The 24,668-nt window shown below is 49.9% G+C and overlaps 1 protein-coding gene across 2 annotated transcripts in view; it reads left to right on the top strand.

The window, feature by feature from the left end:
• The first annotated feature begins 9,310 nt into the window (after window positions 1-9,310).
• SLC23A2 (solute carrier family 23 member 2) overlaps window positions 9,311-24,668 on the top strand; it is a 54,745-nt gene continuing 39,387 nt past the window's right edge. The window contains exon 1 of one of the 2 annotated variants that reach the window (XM_058820200.1): window positions 9,311-9,491. The gene's annotated coding sequence lies outside the window, so the exon portion shown is untranslated. Of the gene's footprint in view, window positions 9,492-23,231; window positions 23,249-24,668 lie in introns of those variants that run through there. The other variant, XM_058820201.1, reaches the window with a different exon arrangement.

The following is a 24,668-nucleotide window of genomic DNA, read 5'->3' as shown; positions in this document are numbered from 1 at the left end:
GATACTTGTTTTTTCTCTAAGTGTTTTCTGGAGTTTAATTTAGCTTTCCATGACATTGTGGTTATTGTTGGGTTACCTTTGCAGACAGACCATCATTAAATTCTCCTCCTGCTCTCTGTCCGTCAGAAACGCTTCCCAACTGGTCCTGGGGTAAATAAAGTGTGATGAGGGGGGAGATGATTTCCACACAGGGCACGGGCTCCAGAGCCCCCCGTCAGCCTCGCCACGCTCATTTCCCCACAAACACCTCCCTGAGCCAGCTTTGCCTGTGCTGCTGCTGGCAAAACCTGCTTATCCTTCCCAGGGGCTGCTGCCTGTCACTGAAACAACCAGATGGGTACTGGGAGAAGGATTGGAACCCAGACTCAAGTGTCTAAATACCAAAAATCTTGGGCTGGACTGATGTGGCTGTTGGGGACACCTGAACTCCAGCTGTCTTTTGGAGTCCTTTGTGTGGATAATTTGCTGTGCAGACCTGGCCAGGCCAGTGAGGAGAAGCTCTCTGTGTAGTTTGTGCTGACCAAACCCCTCTGGATTGCTTTGCCAGCTTTGCTGCTGTGTCATTCAGGGAGCTCAGCGTGCTGGCTCCAGCTCTGCGGGGTCAGAGCAGGCCGTCAGCGTCCTGCACAACGAGCAGCCGTGCAATGGGTGCATTTCCCACGAATAAAGTTCTGTGTTCTCTGCAACCACAACTTTGTCCTTCCCACCTTCACAGGTGTCAGAGTGCACTGAAAACTCTGCTGGGCCTTGGCTGCTGCTGGAGTGAGGGAGGCAGAGCTGGAGCAGCCCCAGCAGCGTCAGCCTGCCCAAAGCGCTCTGAGTGAGTCCCAGTGCTGCACAACAGAACTGCTGAAATTGCTAAATTCAGGATCTCCCTGTCCATCTCTGGAGGTTGCCAGCCCTGCTGGGGAGGGACAAGGGACACAGGAGCTGCTGGCAGCAGCTGGAATGTGTCAAATACAGCAGCTCTGGCAGGAGAGCTCCTGCTGACGTCAAGGCGTGAATCAGCCTCTCCTGGGGCACAAGAACCTGCGTTTGTTTGGGTCTGGGGAGTGGAAGGGAAGTTTGGATGGAAAAAGCAGAGAGGGAGGGAGGAGATGAAGCAATTTGGGATGGGGGGGGTCACCTAAGTGGGATAAATAAAGGGGACAGGAGAAGGAACTGGATCTGGATGATCCTTGTGGGTTCCTTCCGACTTCCAGCAGCCCTTGGATCTTCTTTCTGGAGGGAGAGGACATCACCCAGCCCGAGGATGTCCCTTCAGCATGGAGGGGACATCACTGAGCCCTAGGACCTCCCTGGCCTCCCAACCACTGCAGACACCTTTGGTTTCCCCTCCCAGCTCAGAGCAGTCCTGCCTTCTCAACCTGATGAAAATAAAGAATTTTTTCCCTTTTCCCAGGGCTCTGTGCTGACCCAGCTGCGCTCCCACTCCTGTGTCCTGTGTGGAATGTGGGTGTGCACGTGCTCAGCAGCTCCTCTCCCCTTCCCAAGCACAAAAGCAGCCTGAGGATTTTTAGGAATGCTGGATTTGACTAAAAATAGTCCAGACAGTGCAGCAAGGCCACGACAGAGCCTCCCAAGAGAGCTGGCTTTGTTCTGTGGTGGAGCCAAGGGTCATGGGGAGGGGAAAGCTCGACTGTTGATTAGAAATTATTGTTTGCAATTACTGACCTGCCTGCTTTGCTGCTCTGGGCTTGTGCTGGGTCAGGATTTGTTACCCTGACTGAGGCCTTTCCTTCCCTGCTTTCCTGTGCCGGGGAAGGTGTGAGGAACTGCTTTTGATTGGCAGCGAGGCGATTACAGGGAGCTGCTCTGCGGCTTCCTCCTGCCAAGAATCAGGAAGTGACATTTCCTTCCTCCCCAGGGCACTGGGGCAGGATGCTGTGTCCCCATCCCTGGGGCAGCACCAAGGGACCTCCCTCCCACAGCAGAGCCATGGGATCCCTGCAGGGCCTTTCCAGCTCCAGGGAGGAACAAAACTGGGATCGATCTTCTTTGAGAGGACTTCCAGCTCCCGGGGAACAGCAGGTTTGGCACCGAAGCAAAAATTCCGTGCGGGAATCGCCGTTTCATCCTGGGATGTTAAATCAAAGGGCAGCAAATCCACTAGTCACCACTAATTAATTTTGTTTTGAAATATTTACTCGGGCTGAAGTAGTAGCTGCTCTTAAGTCTTTAAAGGATTAGCTGCCTGCTACTCTCTCCTGCCTGCAACCATTTATTTAAGCTGCAAATCATGCTGTTAACCTGTCATGAGGGGTTTTAACCTTCCCTCTCTTGTCAGTGGGAGATGCCTGCTGCAGATGGCCCTGCTGATGTGACAGAAATTAAACATCCAGGCAGCTCCTCTGGGCCCTTTGCTCAGCTTCTTGGAGGAAAGGCAGGACAGAAAATGCATGTGGTGATGACTGTGTGCATCACAGGGTGTTGGAAAGGCTGTGAGGAGTGTGGGCAACATCAGCTGGGTGAGGCAGGAGCATCAGCTCCTGAGCTCAAGGAAATGCTCTGCATCTAGAACAAATCCTCAGAGAAAACTGAGAACTCACCTCAGCAGGGATCATTCCTTACTCTCAGGCAAGTGTTCAGTGTAAAAGGGAAAGATCTCAGGTCCTTTAACATACAAATACTAATTAGCATCACCATACAGTTTTCTAGCAGTTTTCATTAGTGTGCCAGCTCCTATAATCCTCATTTTCCTTGTCTTTCAACACCAACAGCCCACAGCACAGCATGACCTCTTCCCTGCTATTTTGGGTGGTTCTTTTCAGACAAATGCCTTATTTTCTCTGTATTTGATACTGAAGGTCAAGAGAATCCTCTCTGCCTTTTATTGCACAAGAACAGAGGAAGGATTGTAACAGGGCCAGTGCAAATGTGTGCCTAAAAATAAACCGGTGGATGGTCTCCAGCTTCAAACACAAAAAGAGTATTTGTGGAGGTCTCTCTTTGCTGGGCGATCGAGTTTCAGATCGCTGAGGAGACACTGCAGCTCACAAGCAGCTCGTGATGGTTTAATCCTCCCCGTGAAACAAAGGCAACTCTGACTGGATCCTGCTCAGCTCCACCCTGAGCCCCTGGAGCTCCCTGTGCATGGATCACCCCTGGGGCAGGGACAGGGACAGGGATGGGACAAGAACAGGGACGGGGACAGGGACAGGGGACAGGGGCAGGGGCAGGGATGGGACAGGGACAGGGATGGGACAGGGATGGGACAGGGGCAGGGATGGGACAGGGACAGGGATGGGACAGGGATGGGACAGGGATGGGACAGGGTCAGGGATGGGACAGGGACAGGGACAGGGACAGGGATGGGACAAGAACAGGGACAGGGACAGGGACAGGGGACAGGGATGGGACAGGGACAGGGATGGGACAGGGATGGGACAGGGACAGGGATGGGACAGGGACAGGGACAGGGTCAGGGATGGGACAGGGTCAGGGATGGGACAGGGACAGGGATGGGACAGGGACAGGGACAGGGTCAGGGATGGGACAGGGTCAGGGATGGGACAGGGACAGGGACAGGGGCAGGGATAGGGACAGGGATGGGACAGGGACAGGGACAGGGACAGGGACAGGGACAGGGGCAGGGATAGGGACAGGGATGGGACAGGGATGGGACAGGGACAGGGACAGGGACAGGGACAGGGACAGGGATGGGACAGGGACAGGAGCAGGGACAGGGATGGGACAGGGACAGGGACAGGGGCAAGGACAGGGACAGGTCTGGGGTGCTCTCTGGGCTGCTGCCCCCCACCCTGCCCATGGGCTGGGGGTGCACAGGGACAGGCAGGGCCCACAGCCCCTCTGCCACCTTTACTGTTAACAATTCGAGGGGCCAGAGCTTGCAGAACACTTCAGTGACAATGCTTGGCACCAATTAGGAGGAGCAGAGGTGGCACTTTGGACAGGGAAGGGGTTAACCAGCTCCAGGGCAGTTTTGGGGAAGAAGTCTGAGTTCATTGCTCCAGGCTCTCTGTGGATTTCTGTCCTTTCATCTCCGATTCTTGGTTCCCATCAAAGGGGTTTAGTCCTTCCTCTGTGCTGTTCCTGTGGGGCTCTCAGGGCACGGCCTGTGCCCTCACCTGTGAGCAGGAGCACACAGCAGAGCTGTGCTGGGGCAGCTATAAATAGAGAGCCTGTGGCATCCCTGCTGCTATAATTGCCACTCTGCACGGCCGTGGTGAGCCTTGCTCCAGCTGCCAGGCCAAGCAGGGACTGCAGGGAGCTCCAGAGCCAGTCCCAGAGCTGCCAGGGCAAGCAGGGACTGCAGGGAGCTCCAGAGCCAGTCCCAGAGCTGCTGGCCCTGCCTGGAGCTCTGCTGTGGGCTCAGCTCTCCCTCTGCCTCCAGTTCTGCTTTTCCTGTGTGCGTGTGTGACCACTCCTGGTGTCTGCCCAGTGGGGTTTGGGCAGCCCAGTTTCAGCAGCTGCTTTCCAGAGGGCTGCTGGTCCCATCCATGCCCCAGCACCATCTGTTTATCTTGCCTTGTGCTGTGTCTGTGTCACTCCTGATGTCACCGAGCGCTGTTGCTATGTGCTCACACGAGGGATTAAATGAGTCACAGGGTAAAAGTGACCCTTTTTCCTCCATCCCTGCTCTCTGAGGGATGATTTGCAGGGGGTGAAAGCAGGGACTGTGTCTGCTCTCACTTCTCTGCTGAGGGATGAGTAAGCAGCCACCAGGCGCTGCTGCCTGTGCTGTGCACAGGACCTCTTTTATTCTGTGCTATAAAATTCCTCTAATGGACTTCAAGACGATTTAGTGCACCATGTCCAGCTGATTTTGGAAGTAGTTTAAGTGGGAATGAGCTGCTCTGGTCCTGCCCATCCAGATCTGCCCACAGCAGCTGCTCTTTATTCCCAGAGCTTTGAGCAGCCCCACGTGAATGAGACACAAGGGGACAAATCCCAGCTTGGAGACCATCCCTGCAGATCCCTCAGGGCTGATCTGATGGGGAGGAGATCCAATGGAACAGAACTGCAGGGTGAGCGTGCCCAGGAGAGCAAAACCACGGGGAGCCATCAGCCCCTGGCTCCTGCTGTGCTCTGCTGCTGCCACATCACCTCTGAGCCAGATGTGGCTCCAGAGACTCAACATCTGGGCAAGGAGAGCAGGGCAGGCAGGACAAACACAGGCTGCTCCCCTGGCCCCTCCTGCTCCCTCTCCTCCCAGGATGGAAGGGCTCATCTCAGGAGCTGTGCTTTTGGGAAGCAACCTGGGCATGAACTCCAGAGGTGACTCAGCCCATCTCCTCCTCCTCCTCCTCCTCCTCCTCCTGTCAAACACGGGCACTGCCCTGACTCAGCAAGTGAAATCTCATTTCTTTGGTACAGCCCTGAGCTACCAGACACAGCAGCAGCAAGAAAATTGCCTTCTCCTGCAGAGCACAGGCTGTCCAGCTGAGTTAGCATCACTGGGAGAGCACTCTGGAGCACTCTGCCTGCCCTGGATTCCTGACAGCCTGGGATGAATGGCCCAGGGAGAAGCAGAGGGACCTGGGATGGGCTGTTTGTACTCTCCTGGTTATTTGTACTCTCCTGGTTGTCTGTATCTCCTGGTTGTTTGTATCTCCTGGTTATTTGTACTCTCCTGGTTGTTTGTAATGTCCTGGTTGTTTGTAGTCTCCTGGTTGTCTGTATCTCCTGGTTGTTTGCATCTCTTGGCTGTTTGCATCTCCTGGTTGTTTGCATCTCTTGGTTGTTTGTATCTCCTCGTTTGTATCTCCTGGTTGTCTGCATCTCCTGGCTCCCACAACCTCCTCTCCTTTTCCAACCCATTTTGCAAACCCAAAGCTGAAGGAAGGTCCCCTCTCTCCGAAAGCACCGTGAGAGGGCCCGGCAGCCCTGCTCAGCTCCTGATTTATTCACCACACGGATTCAGGCGCTGCTGATGCTCCCTGCAGGGCTCAGCCGCCTGGGTCGCTGGCTGGAGCCGCCGTAATTTGAGAACTTGGCCCGAGATGCTCGGACCGAAAGCTCCTTTTGCTACCGAGAGCACTTTGCACTAATTAAACTTCTTAAAAATTCCTCTCCGTTTTGCAGGTGACGAACCGGGGGTTGGGCGCGGCTGGCAGAGCCCATCTGGGTTCTGAGAAATAAACACTTTTTTTCTGAGAAAGAAACACGTTGTTTCTGCCTCGATTTCCACCTGGCATTGGGGGGAACAGCAAGTCACGGGTGTCCCCGAGATAATGAAACATTCCTGTGGGTGAGGAGTTCCCCAGCAGCTGGTGGAGGTGGCATTTCAACCAAGGGCTGCTCACATTTGCTTTCCTCACCTCACAAAGTGAAACCCAGGCTCTGCCCAGCTGCTCCCCTCAGTTGCCATTCCATATTCCACAGGGAGAAGCTAAAAAACCAGTGTTGGTGAGTCGTTCATTTTTTGGGGATTATCTGGGGGAGTGTCCACTCACCTCCTAGGCCCCTGTTGAAATAGCAGGGGTTTCATTTTTGTTTTGTGTAATCCAGTGGAAGATATTCCTGTTATCCATATACAGGTTCTTCTTAATCGCTGGACTCCATCTGTGGGATTCACACAAATGTCATTAATCTAATGCAAGAGGAAATTTAAGAGGAAAAAGGACTGGAAAAGGCTGTACAGGGTTTGAGCCCATGGTTCTGGGGGGTCTAGCTGTGTCAAATTCAATTCTTGGAGCACTAAATCCAGCTTCATCCTCCTTCCCAGGCTTGTCCTTGGGATTATCAGGACCCTGAGGTCTTTATCTGTTGCATTTCCATCTGACTGATGTGTTTTCTCTGGCTGTACTTCCCTCTGCCACCTTTCACCCGGGGAGGGCAGGTTGGAAAACTGTAACACTCCAAAATTAAACAAACAGAGCTGTGTGTCTGTCCCTGATCTGAGCACAGGGGGACACTGAGCACGCACAAACTCCAGTCAACAGCCGAACTCCGCAGCCTCCATCAACGTGACATCACCGAAATGTCCCTCCTGTCACCTCCCCACCCTGACAAACAAAGGCTTTTAAGGTTGAAAAGCTGCACTGAAGCCTGTGCCTACATTTGGGATAAGGCCAGGTATTGAATAATGCCCGGGATCAATATCCATAACCAAGCACTGTGCCTCAGCCCTGCCCTCTATAGTTCCCCATATGTCTCACTGGAAAAAACCTTTCAGAAGCTTAACCAGGAGAGTGTTGCAGTGAACGTGGAAAAAAAAATAATGGGAGGATAAGCACAAATGCTCCAGAGGCCTTGTAGGGTCTCTGCTCTTAAAGTAAGCTCTGGGTTTTAATGGGATCAGATGAAACGCTCTTGGTGGGAGGGTGGGACAGCTGGTGAGCAAACACCCCCAGCATTCCTGCGGCCAAACGCTGCACAGACAGCGAGGACCCAAAAGATCAACGGAGAACTGCAGGTCTGGGTGGAACAGGGCCCGGTGGGGAGCACTTTGCCATCGCCCCCGCGCTGCACCTTGATCAAACAGCAGCAGGGCTGGGGGAGAGCCCAGCAATAGCAATATCTCCTCAAGGACAGCCAGTGCAAGGAGGAAGGGCAGGAATCAGCTCAGGGGCTCGGCCCTGGCTGCCCACAACAGCCCTGAGCAAGGGAAGGAGCCACGGGCTGCTGTGCCTGAGAGCTGCACGTTCTGGGAAGGGCAGGACACACATTAGAGCGAGTTAACGTGGTCAGAGGCCATTGGGGATGTCAGATGTTGCCGAGAGGGACGTGAGAGAGGCAGAGCCCGGAGCTGGGTACCGGAGCTGCAGAGCCTGAGGACACCCAGCTCTGTGGGCTGGGAGGGGGATGTGTCACGTTTGTGTCATATTTGTGCCACATTGGTGCCACGCTGGTCCTGGCCCCCACCAGAAAACTGGAAATCTCAGAAAAATGGTGCTTGCAGATGTGGCGGAGGTCCCTCATCTTTTAGGGGACTCAGCTTAGCCTCCTCTAGTACAACAGGGGAGGTTTAGGTTGGCCATCGGGAGGAATTTCTTCACAGAAAGGGTGATCAGACACTGGAATGGCCTGACCCTGGAGGTGTTTAAGGGATGACTGGATGTGGCACTCAGTGCTCAGGTCTGGTTGGGATGGTGATGATTGGGCACAGGCTGAGCTTGACCTCAGAGGTCTTTTCCCACTTCCCCACCTAAATGATTCTGTGAACTCTTTTGTTCCTCCCTAAACTCATTCTCCTATTGTAAAAGTTGGATTTTTCCTAAAAAATAATAATAATAAAAAAATTAAAATCCAAAAAGAAACCACAAAGCAAAACCCCAAGAGGGCCAGGGCTGGGGGCACCAGGTGAGCATATTTTCCTAGGGGCTGGAGAGGGAGCCCCAGATGAGGGGCCCAAGGGGCTTTGTTTGGGGATCTGGTCAATATCCGTCAATATCCATCAAGGGGCTTTGTTTGGAGATCTGGTCAATATCCGTCAATATCCATCAAGGGGCTTTGTTTGGGGATCTGGTCAATATCTGTCAATATCCATCAAGAGGCTTTGTTTGGAGATCTGGTCAATATCCGTCAATATCCATCAAGAGGCTTTGTTTGGGGATCTGGTCAATATCCGTCAATATCCATCAAGGGGCTTTGTTTGGGGATCTGGTCAGTATCCGTCAATATCCATCAAGGGGCTTTGTTTGGGGATCTGGTCAATATCTGTCAATATCCATCAAGGGGCTTTGTTTGGGGATCTGGTCAATATCCATCATATACATCAATATCCATCAATGTCCATCAATATCTGCAGGGAGGTGTCGGAGATGGAGGAGGCTGTGCTCCCTGGGGCCCAGCAGTGGGACAAGAGGCAATGGGCAGAAACTGAGGCACGAAATGTTTTACCTGGACACAAGGAAGAACTTGGCTGTGCGGGTGCCCAAGCTCTGATTGCCAGAACTAGAATAACAGAGTTACACAATCGCTGATTTGGAAGGGACCCACTGATCCAACCTTCAGCCTTGCACAGCACATCCCAGCAATTCCACCGTGATCCTGAGAGCCTTTTCCCATGCCTCCTGGAGCTCTGCCATCCCTGAGGCCATGACCATTCCCAGGGGAGCCTGTTCGGTGCCCCACTGCCCAGACAGGCTGTGGAATGTCCCTCACCAGTGACATTCCAAACCCGTCCGGACACAACCCTGCGCCATGCGCTCTGGGATGCCCCTTCCTGAGCAGGGAGGCCGGACCCGACACCCCACTGCAGTCCCTTTAAACCCGCCCCATCCCGTGACTCTGCAATTCGTGTCCTTCACGTATAAACCCTTCACACACGCCTGCAGCCGGAGCCTCCTCACCCTCAGGGAACACGCGGCTGTTTCCCCCTGCCGAGCACCGGGGCCGCTATGGCGGCCGAGCCCTGAGGCAGCGGGGCCGGGGCCGCGCCATCTTGTCGGGGGCGGAGGAAGAGCCCGTCCCGCCCCGTGCTCTGCCTGCCGGGGCCGCCCGGCCTCGCCGCACTCGCCGCGGAGACCGAGCGGAGCGGAGCCGCAGCCCCCAGCGCCATTGCCGCCCTCAGCCCGCCATGGCAGGTGAGCCCGTCCTCCCGCTGCCGCCCGGGGCGAGCAGCCCCGAGGGAGCGCCTCGCCGCCGCGCTCTCCCCGCCGCGTTCTCCCGTCATGGTTTTCCCTTCAGCGCTCTCCCCTCTGCGCTTTCCGCTGTCAGCTCCGTGCCGTCCCCGCTGCTCGTCCCTCGCTGCCGCGGGCCGGAGGGTCGCGGCTCCCCGCAGCCCCCACCACGTTCGCCGGCCGCGCTTCACCTTGGCCCGCCGCGCCGTCCGCACCTCTGCGCTCCTCCTCTCCCTTTCATTTCGCGTTTGCGGGTTAAGTAGATAAATAAATAAACCTTCCCCCGCGCTCCGCGCCGCCGTGTGCCGGCTCGGCGGCGTCTCCAGGGGATGGGGAAGGGGCGCGGGGGATGCTCGGGGTGGCACCTGCGGCGGGGTCACCTGCCCGGCCGGCAGCACCGCTGGGCATCCATCCCGGGCTGGGGTCTTCTCTCTGTGCCGCTGAGGTCATTATATTTTTTTAATTTTTTTTTTTTTTCCCTTTAATCGGAGACAAAATGGGTGGCAGAGCCGTAAGCTTGCGGATGGGATGGAGAAATGCAGGTTAATTCTCCCCTGGTCCTGAAGGGGTGGCCTCGCTCTTCCTTGATCCTGTTCTCGTGATGTGCTTTAAACCTTTTTTTTCTCTCTTTAAAAAAAAAAATATTTATTTGCCTTTTTATTTTTCAGTGCACGTCGAGGCAGGAAATATTTAAATTTTATGGTTTTAACTTGCAAGCCCCGTTCGATACCGTGTGTGGTTTTCTTTTGTTTTAAGGTACATTTTGGGTAGGAAGAAGTGATGTAGGTAGTGCAGGAAAATGCCTGAACAAAGCTTGTTGCAAGCCGTTTAGGGTTGCTAGAATAAGGACTAACCACTATCATAAATTCCTGTTATTGGTGGCTTTTTCTTTTTTTCCATAAAAGCTGGGAATGAGGCAGAGGCTTTCCAGTTCTACTCCCATCCCTTCATTTTGGAGCCGTGGTTCTCATTTTGTGTGCAGGGAAGAGCAGCCCCTGAGGCACTCTGGGGCTCTCCTGGCCAGGTGAGTGCGGGCTGGGCTGACCCCAAAGGCAGCACAGAGCCGGTGGAAGATTCTGGCTGGGCAGGAAATCCCCCGAGGTGTTTCAGACAAGGTAAAGACCTGGCCTGTTCGTTTTTTCCGCCTTGTCGTTTCCCACACGCAGCTGACTCTTGGTGTGAGTTCAGTGCCAGGTGAACGCCAGGCTCTCTGTTCTGCTGATGAGCTTTAATTTTCAATGAAAACACCAAATGCTCTGTTTTCATAGGGAACATAATATGTCTGTGTGTCCTCACTGCAGTGTAGCACTGCCAAGCTTGAGCAGGCTTTAAATTACCAGTTTAGGCTTGAAAAAAGGGCTGGTTTGGGTGGTGTTTTTCCTGGCAGGTGGAGTTTGATGCAGGCTCTGAAACCAAGTGGAGAAGCAGAACAAATGCTGGAGTGATGAGCAGCTGATGGGGTGCACGGTGCCAGAGCCAGGCTTAATTGCACACCTCCTCTGCCAGGTGATTTCAGTGTAGATAAAGGATTATTGCACCAAGGAGCTCAGGTTGGCAAGCTGGAAAATAATCTTGAGATGTGTGGAACAATTGGATTAATTGAGGAGCTCCTGCACCCCTACTCCTAGCTCCCAGTCGTGATCCAGATACCTTGAAATTAGAGCAGTGTTAACACGGGGATGCACTGAAACAAATTCAACCTTGGGCTAGCAAGGAGGTTAAACAAGCCCTGAGACTTTTATCATGGATTTAAACAAGCCTTCGGTTTAGTCAAGATGCAGAGAGGACCTGAAAATGTCGTGTCAGAGCCCCGGGGCCAGGAGGAGATCACTCAGGGGTGGCTGTGCTCCTGCTGAGGCTTAACAGGCCGCAATCAAATGGTTTAAAATCCATCCCAGGGCTGTGAGCCCTGCCCTGAGCCAGGCTTAGCTTAGCTGAACTCTCTGGAAGCATCACACAGCTCTCAGCAGATGGAAGGAGCAGGATGGGATCAGCTTCTCAGAGCACGGGCCTGTTGCTTCTTCAGCATTTTCAGCACGGAAATAAATGAAAGGATTTGGAGGAGAAGCAGCTGCTCAGTCAGTGGCAGGATTTGGGTGTTTCCCTGGGTGACAGCTCCCATCCCTCAGCCCCTGGCAGTGTCCCCTGGGTGCCCACAAAAGCCTTGTGTTCCTATACCAGCCAGGTCTGTTCAGGGAATTTTCGTGCTCTTTTCCCTCCCTGAGCCCAGGCAGACCTGGGTGCACCTCCCCAAGTCCGTACTGGGTGCTGCGTGGGTGGATTTAAACCTTGCTAGTATGAGAATTTCTGTCTCGAGGTCGTCTAGCAGGGAGCTGAGTTCCGGTGGAGAAGTAGAAATAATTTCTTTGTTGGTATTACTTGGTGGGAGACTTCTTCAGGGGAGGCTTGAGATAATGGCAATGTTGGAGGAGTATTTCTTTGTGGACAGAAAACTTTGATTGGGAATTTCCCCCACTCTGTAAAAAACACTGCATTTGTATGCAGTTCCTATTCCAAATGCTTTTTAAAAGTTAAATCAAATTTTTAATCTTCGATTCTGCCCGTGTGTTCTTGTTCTGCTGTAGCTGCTCCTGTCAATGTCTCCGTGTGAGCCTCCTAAGAAATCTCATGCTCCAGAAGTTTCTGTTTGGACCATTTCTTCAATAGGTTTATTTTGCTTTCAAACACTTCTTTATGTGTTTATCCTTACAGGAGAAAATGCAGATGGCTGCACACGACCCTTCTACTTCCATTGGAGCTGATGGTTTATATGTTGCTGGAAAATCTATTTATATCAAGTGTTATTTATGAAGCCTCAGTGGTCATGACATGGCCTGACAACAGTTACCATGGGGGTTATTTTACTTGAAAGCTGCAGGAAGACAATATTGACAGACAGGATGAGTAAGAGACGAGCATCCTGATGCAGGGAAGGCAGGAGCAAAATAAATCATTACAAATGAAAGTTCCTGCTGTGTTCTGCAGCCTTCCCGGGGGTGAAGCGTGTTCAGCTTCGTGGGGTGCAGGAAATTTTTCTGTCACTGCCTGGGAGCGCATTCGCTTTATGGGCAAATGTTTTACTTGTTATGAGCTGTCTCAGGACAGGGTTTCTTTGACGGCGGGAAAGAAATCCGATGATATTTGGCTGTTTTCAGGTTGTGGGAAGGAAATGTTTGCTGCCTGGATGTTTTTCTGCTGGAGATGAATCTACACGGGGATTTCTTGCCATGGTGATTTGGCCCGGAAAGGAGCAGAGCTACTTCCTTGGAAAGGCACTTGGGGTGTTGAGACATCGCTGGCACTCGCTGGGGAAAGGGAGGAGGAGGGAGAGCTGGGCTTGGAGGGCTCCTGTTGTAATTTCATCCCTTCCACTTGTGTTCGGCTCAGGGATTGTGATTTGGGATCGTCGGGAATTCCCGCGGCTCTGGGGTTTCTCCAGAGGGACCCGGAGCAGAGTTTGGGTTTTGTGTCCCCACTGTTGTCCCCAGTGAGTCACCCTGGGGGCTGTGACTCTTCCCTTGGCCCCGGGGCAGGGCTGGGCTTTGAGAGCTCCAGGGTGGCTTTGGGAAGGGTGGATTGGCCCAGGCTCTTTGGGAAGGATGGATTGCCCCAGGCTCTTTGGGAAGGATGGATTGAGCCCAGGCTGGCTTTGGGAAGGATGGATTGAGCCCAGGCTCTTTGGGAAGGGTGGATTGAGTCCAGGCTCTTTGGGAAGGGTGGATTGAGCCCAGGCTGGCTTTGGGAAGGATGGATTGGCCCCAGGCTCTTTGGGAAGGATGGATTGGCCCCAGGCTCTTTGGGAAGGATGGATTGAGCCCAGGCTCTTTGGGAAGGATGGATTGAGCCCAGGCTGGCTTTGGGAAGGATGGATTGAGCCCAGGCTCTTTGGGAAGGATGGATTGGCCCAGGCTGCCTTTGGGAAGGATAGAATTTGTCCCAGGCTCTTTGGGAAGGATGGGTTGGCCCCAGGCTGGCTTTGGGAAGGATAGAATTTGTCCCAGGCTCTTTGGGAAGCATGGAATGGCCCCCAAGCTGTGCCCAGGGACTCCCAAAGCTCCGGGGTTGGGTGTCTCCCTCCTGCCATGAAATGCTCTGTGTTCCCATAGTTTGATTGCTGGGGAATGGCTGGGCTCGAGGTAACTGTAAAACTAGTATTTTAATGGGTTTATAATTAGAAATTCAATGATCTGATTCTCCCCGTGTCTCAGTTCTCAGGCCAGAAGATGCAAGTGCTGGTTAAGGAAGGGACAGGGAATGCACTTAACATCCAAGTGTCTGCCCTTACTTACTTCATTTTAATATTATTTTTAAATAGCCAACTGCAAGCGAGAATAAACTTTATCCCGTTTTCCTGAAAGGGAATTTCCAGAGCTCCTTCTCAACACATTTGGGCAACCAGTATATTTAATTATTCCCCCAAAACATACATTACAAAGAAGTAATAAATCAATGTGTGTTTCTAAGAGTGTCCCAGGCGCCTTGGGGGGATGGATTTTGGAGACTGATACATCTCTGTCCTTAGAACCAGGAATGTTTTGGTGTTGGACTTGTGTCAGCAAACAAGCTTTGTCTGATAGTTGTGTTTTTAGGGGCAGAGGAGTGCAGTTGTTGCGGTGAAGGAGCTGAGCTGTCCCACAGTACCTGGGAGTATCTGAGTTTCCCAAGCTCTGATAACAACATCTGACCCGCTTTCTGTGTGTTTGGGTTAAACAGCGTGTGCCCTTCCTGATCAAAGGGACTGTTTGCATTTGTCACCCACTCCATGCTCACTGTAGAGTAAAGCTGCTGGAAGAATGGCCTCAGATGAGCACTGATGGATGATGCAGGGGGATTGACTCATTATTTGCTGGGAAATGTGAGTCACCGAACTGATTCGGAATTTGATTTTGAATGGCTCCATGTCCTTCAGTTCTTGTCTGAATTTATATTTAAATCAAGCTGTTGCAGGGCTCCTTGGTTGAATGATTTTGGGAATGCAGGGTATTGGGAAAGAAAGTGAAAATCGATTTCAGGGGGGCTCTGAGGTGCTCTGACATTCCTGGGCATTAACCCCGGGTGTGAACCAAGCACTTTGCGCTCTCAGTGGAGCGACACATTTTAATTGGCTTTACTCCTGTTTTGCATGGCCGTGAAACGGCAGCCCAGGGCAATAATGTCCATTTTAGTGCTTTGCTGGCTGTTACCCACTTGTGAGATTGTAAAAGTTAACAGAACAAAGCGCAGCTTTAATAGGAAGGCACCTTAAACACCAATGCACTTGGCAGTGTTTATGTGCTGGGGCGGTTCATGGGAATTACCCCAGGCTCCCTGTGGAAATCCATGGATCTGCAATGGCAAGGAAATGCTGGAAGCTTTGCCCACCAAGGCCAATTTGCTGATTGCCCTGTTTTCTAGCCCAGAACCCACCATCTGAAGGGTTTCCTTTTTTTGTGACCTGTTTCCACTTACCTGGAGTGGTTTGGATTCCGGCCTCAAGCTGAGCTCAGGTGCTGCTGTGTTGTGCTTTTACAGGGAGTTGTGTGTAACTGTGCTTTTATTGTGTGTAACTGTGCTTTTATTGTGTGTAACTGTGCTTTTATAGGGAGTTGTGTGTAACTGTGGAGTTGTGTGTAACTGTGCTTTAACAGGGAGTTGTGTGTAACTGTGCTTTTATTGTGTGTAACTGTGCTTTTATTGTGTGTAACTGTGCTTTAACAGGGAGTTGTGTGTAACTGTGCTTTTATTGTGTGTAACTGTGCTTTTATTGTGTGTAACTGTGCTTTTATTGTGTGTAACTGTGCTTTTATAGGGAGTTGTGTGTAACTGTGCTTTTATAGGGAGTTGTGTGTAACTGTGCTTTTATAGGGAGTTGTGTGTAACTGTGCTTTTATTGTGTGTAACTGTGCTTTTACAGGGAGTTGTGTGTAACTGTGCTTTTATTGTGTGTAACTGTGCTTTTATTGTGTGTAACTGTGCTTTTATTGTGTGTAACTGTGCTTTTATTGTGTGTAACTGTGCTTTTACAGGGAATTGTGTGTAACTGTGGAGTTGTGTGTAACTGTGCTTTTATTGTGTGTAACTGTGCTTTTATAGGGAGTTGTGTGTAACTGTGGAGTTGTGTGTAACTGTGCTTTTATTGTGTGTAACTGTGCTTTTACAGGGAATTGTGTGTAACTGCTTTTATTGTGTGTAACTGTGCTTTTACAGGGAATTGTGTGTAACTGTGGAGTTGTGTGTAACTGTGCTTTTCTAGGGAATTGTGTGTAACTGTGCTTTTATTGTGTGTAACTGTGCTTTTAGAGGGATTGTGTGTAACTGTGCTTTTAGAGGGATTGTGTGTAACTGTGCTTTTATAGGGAATTGTGTGTAACTGTGGAGTTGTGTGTAACTGTGCTTTTATAGGGAGTTGTGTGTAACTGTGGAGTTGTGTGTAACTGTGCTTTTATTGTGTGTAACTGTGCTTTTACAGGGAATTGTGTGTAACTGCTTTTATTGTGTGTAACTGTGCTTTTACAGGGAATTGTGTGTAACTGTGGAGTTGTGTGTAACTGTGCTTTTCTAGGGAATTGTGTGTAACTGTGCTTTTATTGTGTGTAACTGTGCTTTTAGAGGGATTGTGTGTAACTGTGCTTTTATAGGGAATTGTGTGTAACTGTGGAGTTGTGTGTAACTGTGCTTTTTCAGGGAGTTGTGTGTAACTGTGCTTTTTCAGGGAATTGTGAGTGAATGTTCTCAGCAGCACCCAAGGTCACCGATGGGATCTCATGGAAAGGGCACACGTGATTCCCATGTCGTGACTTTCACTTTTTATTTAGGGGCTTGGCAGGGAAGTAAAACCCTGCCCTGCAAAGTTAGCAGCCTTTCCTTTTGTCCGCTGGGTGAAACCGAGCTGTCTCTGAGCTAATGGCACTTGGTGGACTCTGCTCTGGGAAGGTTTGGATTTTTGTGGAGTTTTGGAGTTCCTGTGACAGGAAAAAACAAATTTTGCTCTGTTTATTACTTGTCCTTTTTGTGGAGAATCCTGTGTCCAGGCCTCACCATACCCAGGCAAAGGAAACACATCCTTGTTTTTGCAGGCTCTAAAGCACCAGCTCTTCACAGCAGCTTTTTCTTCATTTTTTGTGCAGAATGAATTTTTTCCGAAAAGTAACTTAAGTCTTCTTGATGCAAGCAGCATTTGTTTGGTCATATTTTAGCAGGTTGGGTTTTTGATAAAAGCTGACAGATCATGGCTTCCTGACGAGCATTTTGTTGTGTTGAGACCAAACCTAAGGAGTCATTTGGATTGAGACTGGCAAGAAAGAAATTGGAGCTGCAGGTCCCTGTTCATAGGCTCGGAGTGCAGGGAATAATTGCTGTGTTCTCACACTGCTCTGTGTCCTTTCATCTCTGGGAGCAATAACAATTAGCAGTCATTTGCTGATATTGGATGTGTTTGCATGGGTGCCGTTTAATTTGGTGTGTGTGGGATTTTGGGAGGTTGTGCTGGAGCAGGGTCATTATTACCACTACAATTTCACAGGGCTCTGGTCTGGTTTATTCAGCCTGTTGGACACTTGTTATTTGTAATTATTTCAGCTCGCTGAGAGATGCTTTTAAAGCTTAAAAAAAAAAAAATAAAGAGAAAAAGGGGGGGAATGAGGGAGAGGATTTGGGTTTTTCAGTACCCAAGTGTTGGGGGTTTGTTGTAGTCCTGTCAGATGTTTTCCTTGTCCATCTGTCCTGTTGGCAAATAGGGAAGGCCGAGGGTGGAGGGCTGAGCTCCTTTGGAGCCGAGATCCTCCTGGGGCAAACACGGTCTGCAATCCCCCCCTGCAGCAGGGGAAGGGCTCCTGTAAACATCCCTGCTAATGAGCTGCTCTGCTTTGGAGGGCATCAAACGCTGCTAATGCTGTTCGTGGACATGCCTAATCAGGCACAACAGAGCCCAGCGAAGCTGTCAATTAAAGCTCCTATTAAATTGCTGGCTATAAACGAGCCCGAAGGCACAGAGCTGTCTGAGCTCCCCTCCTTGGCCGTGGGGCTTTGGTAAAGATTTTGTGATCGGTGCTAGCCCGGGTTTGGAGCTCGCTTAGGTGCACTCCATCTGCATTGGTCTTTTTTCCTAATTATTCAAAGGGCAAAATGTGTGCTCGAGTGCTGTTCCTTCAGAGAGCAGCAGCTAAGAAGTCTTGCATTTATCTGATGCCAATTAAGTAAGAATAATTGAGATGATTTTGTTAAAAGCAGTGCTGAAACACATCTGCCAGAGAGCCCTGAAGATGAGGCAGCCATTAAGGCACGGCATTAAACCCACAGTATATTGGTTAAAAAAGGATTGGTTTACTGGCAGAGATCACAAAGGTAAACTAGAGGTTTATTTTAATAAATTTTGCCAAAGAGCTTTTTTTAAAAAAGTCTTCCCAAACCCAAGAAATTTTCCTTCAATAACCTATATCTGTTATAAATATTATTGTAAGCAGTGTGAGCTCCGAAAATCTTACAATTCTTTGTGCTTTTCCTGAGCAGCCAGCTGGGTGTTAAACTGCCTGTTCCATTTCTGTCCCTTCGCTTGGAGAAGCCACTTAACCTCCTTTACCAGTTCTGATGCTCACAGGGACATTTAATGCATTAATATCCGTTTAATGCATTAATATCTATTTAATGCGTTCTTAATTACCCTCTCACACAGGGAAATCTTCAAAGCCATGCACTGAGGGACATCCCCACGTCTGCCTGGTGACCAGGTGGCACCTGGGTCCTGTCCCCTCCTGCTGCCCCATGGATTCAGGGCTGCAATAAATGCACATTTCTGAGGGGGTTGGTGCAGGAGCTGCTCTCACCTGAGCCTGCCCCAAAGGGGAGTGACCCAGCAGGTCTGGCTGAGCCCAGAGCCACTGCCAGGCTTGTTGTGAAATTAATAAATTAGCAATTGCTTGGCTGAACGTGTGGGAATCAAACCCAGGGCTGCTTACGGTTGTTTGCTGTGTGGGCAGGGGAGTAAGGAGTGCTGCTTTGGCTTAAATATAATTAGTGGCAGTAATGATTTAATTTTTCCCCAGTGGCTGTGGGAAACCGAGCTGGGCTTGGTGGCCAGAGCTCCTGGGGCAAACAGCTGGGCGCCAGTTACTGGTGGGAATATCAGCGTTTATTATTGCTAATGCAGTGAATAATGGCATCTGTTCCTGCTGTGTGACCCCAGAGATGCTCTGCCCGTGCCCTGCCTCGTGCCAGCTCCAGCTTCTGCTGCTGCTTTGGGTTTGGCTCCAGGTGAGAACAAAACCCAGGGCAGCCATGCAGGGATTGCAGCCCTGGGGCACAGCATCCAGAAATCAGCAGAAAAAGATGAAACGTGACATAGTGATGATGTTTGCCATATGGAAATTTAATTTCGTAACTTTGGCACTGCCCATGAAATTTTGTTAATTTTTTTTCTTCACATGTTGGGCTGCTCTCTGAATGAGCATTAGGTTTTTATTTTTAAATGGTATACAGAAACCCTTCAATTTTAGGTGTTTGAAAGGCTGGATTGCAGGCAGAGCAGGGACTCTTGAGAGTCACCCTGGCCCTGCCCTCGGCCCCAGGAGCCCTGGAACGTTTCCTCTGGAAGTGCTGTGAGTTCCCTGATTATTCCCAGGAAAGACTGTGAAGTAAATCCCGAAGGAGCGAAAGGTCACTGAGCAAGAAGGGCACAACTCTCCCGACTGGATAATTAAAACGAAAATTAAAAAGTGTGCTAAGTTGAGGTTGACTTGTGGCCATGCTTTGAAGATTAAAAGGGCTTTTTTTCATTTCGCATGCAGGAGGTTGGGATTGCTGGGAGGAGGAGGAGTTGGGCTGGGAGTTACTGAGCTGTGAATGCCAGGTTCACTGCCCAAAAACGATGGATATCTGCTCTTTCCCCCCCTCTTTTTACAGCATTTAGTCTTGCAGCTGGGGCTTTCAGCCTGGGTGATGCAGGGTGATTTTTAGGCATCCGAGCAAATGACGTCTTGAATGAAAAAGCAAACAAATGATTGTGCTCAGAAGTGTTTTGCCTTTGGAAAATTAAACCAGCAGCAGCCTCTGCTGAAGGGTGGCACGTCCCGTGGTCTTTGCACAGCCTGCTGCATTTTTCTGTACAGTTCAGCCCGCCCTTCTGAAACAAAACTAGGGGCAGAAAGGTAAAATCTAAAGTAACTGTGTGCGGAATTTGGAACGGGAGGGAGCTCAGAGCCCATCCAGACCCAGCCCGGGCGTGGGCAGAACATCTCCCGCTGTGCCAGGGTGCTCCAAGCTGCCCTTGGGCACTGCCAGGGGTGGGGATTCCGGGAATACACAGGGTAATGATGTGTTCAGGCTAATCTGGGAGCACACACGGTAATGAGCTAAGGTTCACTACCCTCGCCCTGCCTGCTGCTCGGGCTTTGCTCCTGTCTTTGCTTCGATTTGAGCTTTTGCCTGTAATTACAGGAATACCTGGAGCTCCAGGAAAGGAGTCTGGCTTAGTTTATGCACAGGGTGGATACAATAACAGGTCCCAAAAATCACAATTCTCTCCAGTAATTTTGGAAGTGCTTTGATCTGTGCCTGTGGAGTGCAGGGCTTTGGCTTCACTATTCTTCTGTTGTTCTTTCTGGACAATGATTCTTTATTTCTTGCCCAGAAATCAGCCACAGGTATTCTTAAAGGCACTTCCCTATTGTAATTACCTTTTTTACACAGAACTCTGTGTGTGCTTTGATGTACATCTCAGATCCTGGGTTCTTCTACAAGTATTTAAAAGTGTACTGTGGCAGGAAAAGTCCTAACAAACACCTTAACAATACAGGCTGTAGATGAATTGAGGATTTAGGAGCAGAAGCTGCATTGTCCAGCTGGAAATGTGGAATTCCTTGGCCATGGGTTGCCCCAAGGTGTCCTTTCTCTGGGGAGGGGGATTTGTGGGTTCAGGGGGGCACCCTGAGGAGGAGCCAGGGCTGGGCATCGCTCCCTGAATTACCTGGGGGCTTTCAGAGCAGTTCCAGTAATTCTGGTGTAGATTTGAGTCAGCACTAGGGAAGAACAGTGATGTTTTCATGTTACAGCACATCTTCTGGTAAGTGCTTTTTCAATTCATAATTCAGTAATTTATGAACACCACTGGAAATTCAAACTCAATAGCAGAGTCTTTCTGCTGTTCCCAGTTGTGGGTGGAAGTGGATCTATTTATTGTCTCGTGTGTGATGCTATTTTCTGGCTTTGCTGTATTATGTTCAGTGTGTTCTGGGGGATGTTCAGGGGAGGCTGCTGATTAAATAAGCTGATGTAAAAGATCACGAATTTGCCGTGGCTTTGGGAGGAAGGATCCTTAAGCCGGGAGACGGCTGCAGGAATGTAGTGAGGGGGCTCATTGAGGTGTCAGAAAGGAGCCCTCCTCCATCTCAGGATGTAACAGGATGTTCCTGCAGGGAAGCTGTGCCTCTCCCTGAGCACTGCTGGCTGCACCTCTCCCCCTTTTGGGGGTTTTTCTTGTTCTTTCTGAAGGATCAAAGGAGGGATTTGGTTAGCAGCTGTTGGCAGTGCCTGGGTTGCACTGTGGTCATTTTGGTGCCACCCCTGTGCAGGGGGAGCAGGGGACTTCAGAGAGGGATTTTGTCTGCCCAAATGCTGCAGAACTGCAGAGAAGAAATCCTCAGAATAACTATTCCAACTCAGAACACTGAGTTGGAAAACCAGAATTTTCAGCTATTCTGGTTTAGAATTTTCAGCTATTCTGGTTTAGCATTTTCAGTAGTTTACCAGTGTGTGTCCAAGAGCGAACAGAACTCGGCTGAAGTGTTGGTTCATCCTCAGAATGAGCACTTGAGTGTCTGAGAAGAAGGCAGAAAATTGCATTTTCTCATAATAATCAAAGTGAACTCCTCCTAGGAGTAACATTTCCAAGCAGTAGAAATGCTTCCACCAGTTAGCATTTCAGGTATTGAGCAGGAAATAAAAACGATGGGCGGCTGTGTGGGACCATCCGGGCTGGAGCGGGGTGAGATAAATCCTGTGCTTCCCCTCCCCAGTAAAGTGCAGCCCCCACAGCTCTGGGCTGTTCGTCCCCACCTGGTTCCACAGCCCTTGGAAGCTGCACTGTGCAATGTTCCAGCGCATTTTGGATCAGCGTTGCCTGCAGTGCCCCTGCTCACTGCAGGGAATTGTACACCCCACACTCACATCTGTCCTGACATCAGCCCTGGCAGCTGGGGTTGGAGTGGAGGCACCCAGATTAGCAAGCGGTTGCTTTGGATTGAGTGTAAATGCAGAGTAATAAGAAATTAATTGTTTGAATGTTGAAATTCTCCGCTCGCTGATGATGAATTTTGGAGCGATTAGTTTTAATTGCAAGGTAAATAGACGAGTCTTTGATTGCATACTGAAGAATTTTAATTGCATTGAACTCAGGTATACTTGGAGCTGTCATGTTCAGGGCAAGAAGTGTTTGAGTCCCTGGCATTGTTTAATCCAGCTATTAAAAAAACTAGTTGGATTAAACAGCAGTTGAACGTTTGAGTAAAAAAGCAAATTGATTATTACTTCTTTCAAAACCTAAAGCTTTCCTCTTGCTGTTGATCACTCACTTCTTTAGCTCCCTGTGGGCACATCAAATACCTTGAATCTAAAACAATTTCCAGCCCTTTTTTCCCTAAAGTGTTACAGATCAGTGCTCTTCAGCCAGTCTGGGTACAGCAGTTGGTGTTTCGTGGTCTTAAAGTTTGGTGATGTTTGTGTTAAGGTCTCTAAGGTTTCTGTATGTTGAAATTGAGATATCTGTGTTTGTGAAAACATTTGGAAGTCTCTGAAGGAGGGAAGGGAAAGGAGAGGAGAGGTGGTGGCCTGTTCTGGTTATGGCTTCAGGATCAGTTGTAGGGTGTTGGTGTCTCGTTAATCCTTTGGAAAGGGAAATGGGGATGAGTGAAATGACCAAGTGATGTTCAGGAGCGTAAGGACAGCCTGAGGCAGGGCTGAGCTCCCACAGAAGAGAAATGGGGCAAGGAGATCATTGGGAAGCAATTTCAGAATCCTAGAATTGTTTAGGTTGGAGAAGACCTTTGAGATCAAGCCCAGCCACCAAGACAGCACTGAACCATGCCCTGAATGCCACATCTCCACGGCTTTTATTCACCTCCAGGCACAGGGACTCACCCACTTCCCTGGGCAACCTGTCCTAGTGCTTGGCAACCCAGGTTTTATTTCTTGCTGGTTTTGTTGTTGCTCCAAGGCTTTCACTTCTGTTCCATCTCGCTGTGCCCCGTGCCCACCACCGTTACTCAGCGTTTTCCGCTGGGGAAGTGGAGGAGCCCAGCAGAGTCCTGCTGTGTTTCGGTTCCCCGTGAGGTTGTGGGTCACTGACCCTTGGCTCAGGGTCAGGAGCCTCCTGAGGGTTTGTCCAGTTTGCTGCTAAATCATTGATCAGGGAGGCTCGTGGAGGAACATTCAGAGAAAGTCAAATCCCTGTCCTGACCGCAGCCGCTGCTGGAAATTCTTGTGCCGCTCTGGGGGCTCTGCCCGGGTGTCCTCCCCGGGATTTTGTGGCCGGGCCGCTTTGCGTAAACCCGGCGGAGGCGTGGAGTAACGGGGGAGTAACCGAGGAGTAACCAGGTGCTGCCTCCCGCCCTGCCCTTGTGTAAGCGTGGGCTGGGAGCAGTTACACAACGGGCAAGTACAGAAAGAGTATAAAAGTGCTCCTGGGGGATGAATGTCTGCATCCTCCAGGCCGCTGCTGCTGCTGCGGGAGCGCCTCCGAGAGCTCGCTGCAGGTTTGCCTTGCTGGGGATGGTTGCCAAAATCCAATTGGTTTGGTGTCAGCATTATGAAATAGGAAACTTATAAAATGTCTGTTTGCAGGTGTTAATAACTAACTTTGTGTGTCTTGAAGTTTTGAGGGCTTAATTTCTCATTTTAAAATTGCTATCACTGTAAAAAGAGATATTTACCATTTCCAAAGTATTTGCTTTTTTTCTGTCTATCTGTAAACTTTGCTTTCCTTTTAATCTTTAAAACGGGAAAAATTTATATGATAGTTATGTAGCAAAAGAGATTTTAAGGAAGCTTGAGCACAAAAGGTTAGTTTCTGAAAGTTTATTTATTCCAAATCCTAATGAGTGATGCTAAATGGAAGTGTTTATTTCAAACAAGTCTCACTGATAACTCAGTGTAAAACTCCTCAAATCTGGCATCAGTGGCTGGGTTTGTGTTGATTACTGGGCTCAAGCTGTTCCCTTTCCAAAGGAGCCACAGGGATGCCTCAGCCCTTGGGAAGGAGCTTCACATCCAGAGCTGAAAAATTGGCACATTACCTCGATTTACTTAATAAATGGAATTTTCCCTGGATGAGTCTCTAACTCCACCTTTGTTTTAACGTGATTAAAGTCTTGGAAAGAAGCGTGCTTTCATCAAAGTGCCAAGTCCAAGTACAAAGCAGGCTGAGAAAGGAGCCAGTGTGAGCTCAGGTTGCTTTGAGGGCCATGAAGGAGCTTAACAAGCTGTGCATTAATATTGGTAATAACAGCGAGGTATTGGAATGCCCAAATTATTAATTCTCCCCAGGGACACCATAAGGACTCCATAGCATTATAAATAATCAAATTACTGTGTGCCATACACTGAGGTGTGCTGAGCTCCAGGGCAGTGAGACCGAATTTAAATTTTATTTACCGTGTTCTTTGGAATTTCATCATCCCTGCCCACTGGAGGGCTCTCCGGGAGGGTGGCAAATGCAGTGCACAGAATTTGGGCAAAACTGCTGCTTTTGGGCCAACAAAATGGGAATAATGGGGTGAAAGATGAGTGGGAGCTGCTTGGCCAGCAGTGTTCTGATCAAACAGGGTGACTGATGCTGCAAACAGCCAGTTTGGTTTAGAATCACCTGTTCTGGTTTAGAATTTTCACCTGTTATGGTTTAGCATTTTCAGCTATTCTGGTTTGGAATTTTCACCTATTCTGGTTTAGAATCACCTATTCTGATTTAGAATCAGCTATTCTGGTTTAGAATCACCTATTCTCATTTAGAATTTTCACCTAGTTTGGTTTAGAATTTCCACCTATTCTGGTTTAGAATCCCAGCCTAGCCATGCTCTCAGTTAATAACTTGACTAACCAAACCTCAGTTTTTGGAAGCTGTGAGATCCTTTGGTAGGCACCTCATTCAGCTGGATTTGAGTCCCCTTCTCAACAAGC

The sequence above is a fragment of the Ammospiza caudacuta genome, chromosome 26, assembly GCF_027887145.1.
Source record: "Ammospiza caudacuta isolate bAmmCau1 chromosome 26, bAmmCau1.pri, whole genome shotgun sequence".
Lineage (NCBI taxonomy): Eukaryota > Metazoa > Chordata > Aves > Passeriformes > Passerellidae > Ammospiza > Ammospiza caudacuta.
Note: the sequence above shows the minus strand (reverse complement) of the source record. Positions and strands in the feature narration are given on the sequence as shown.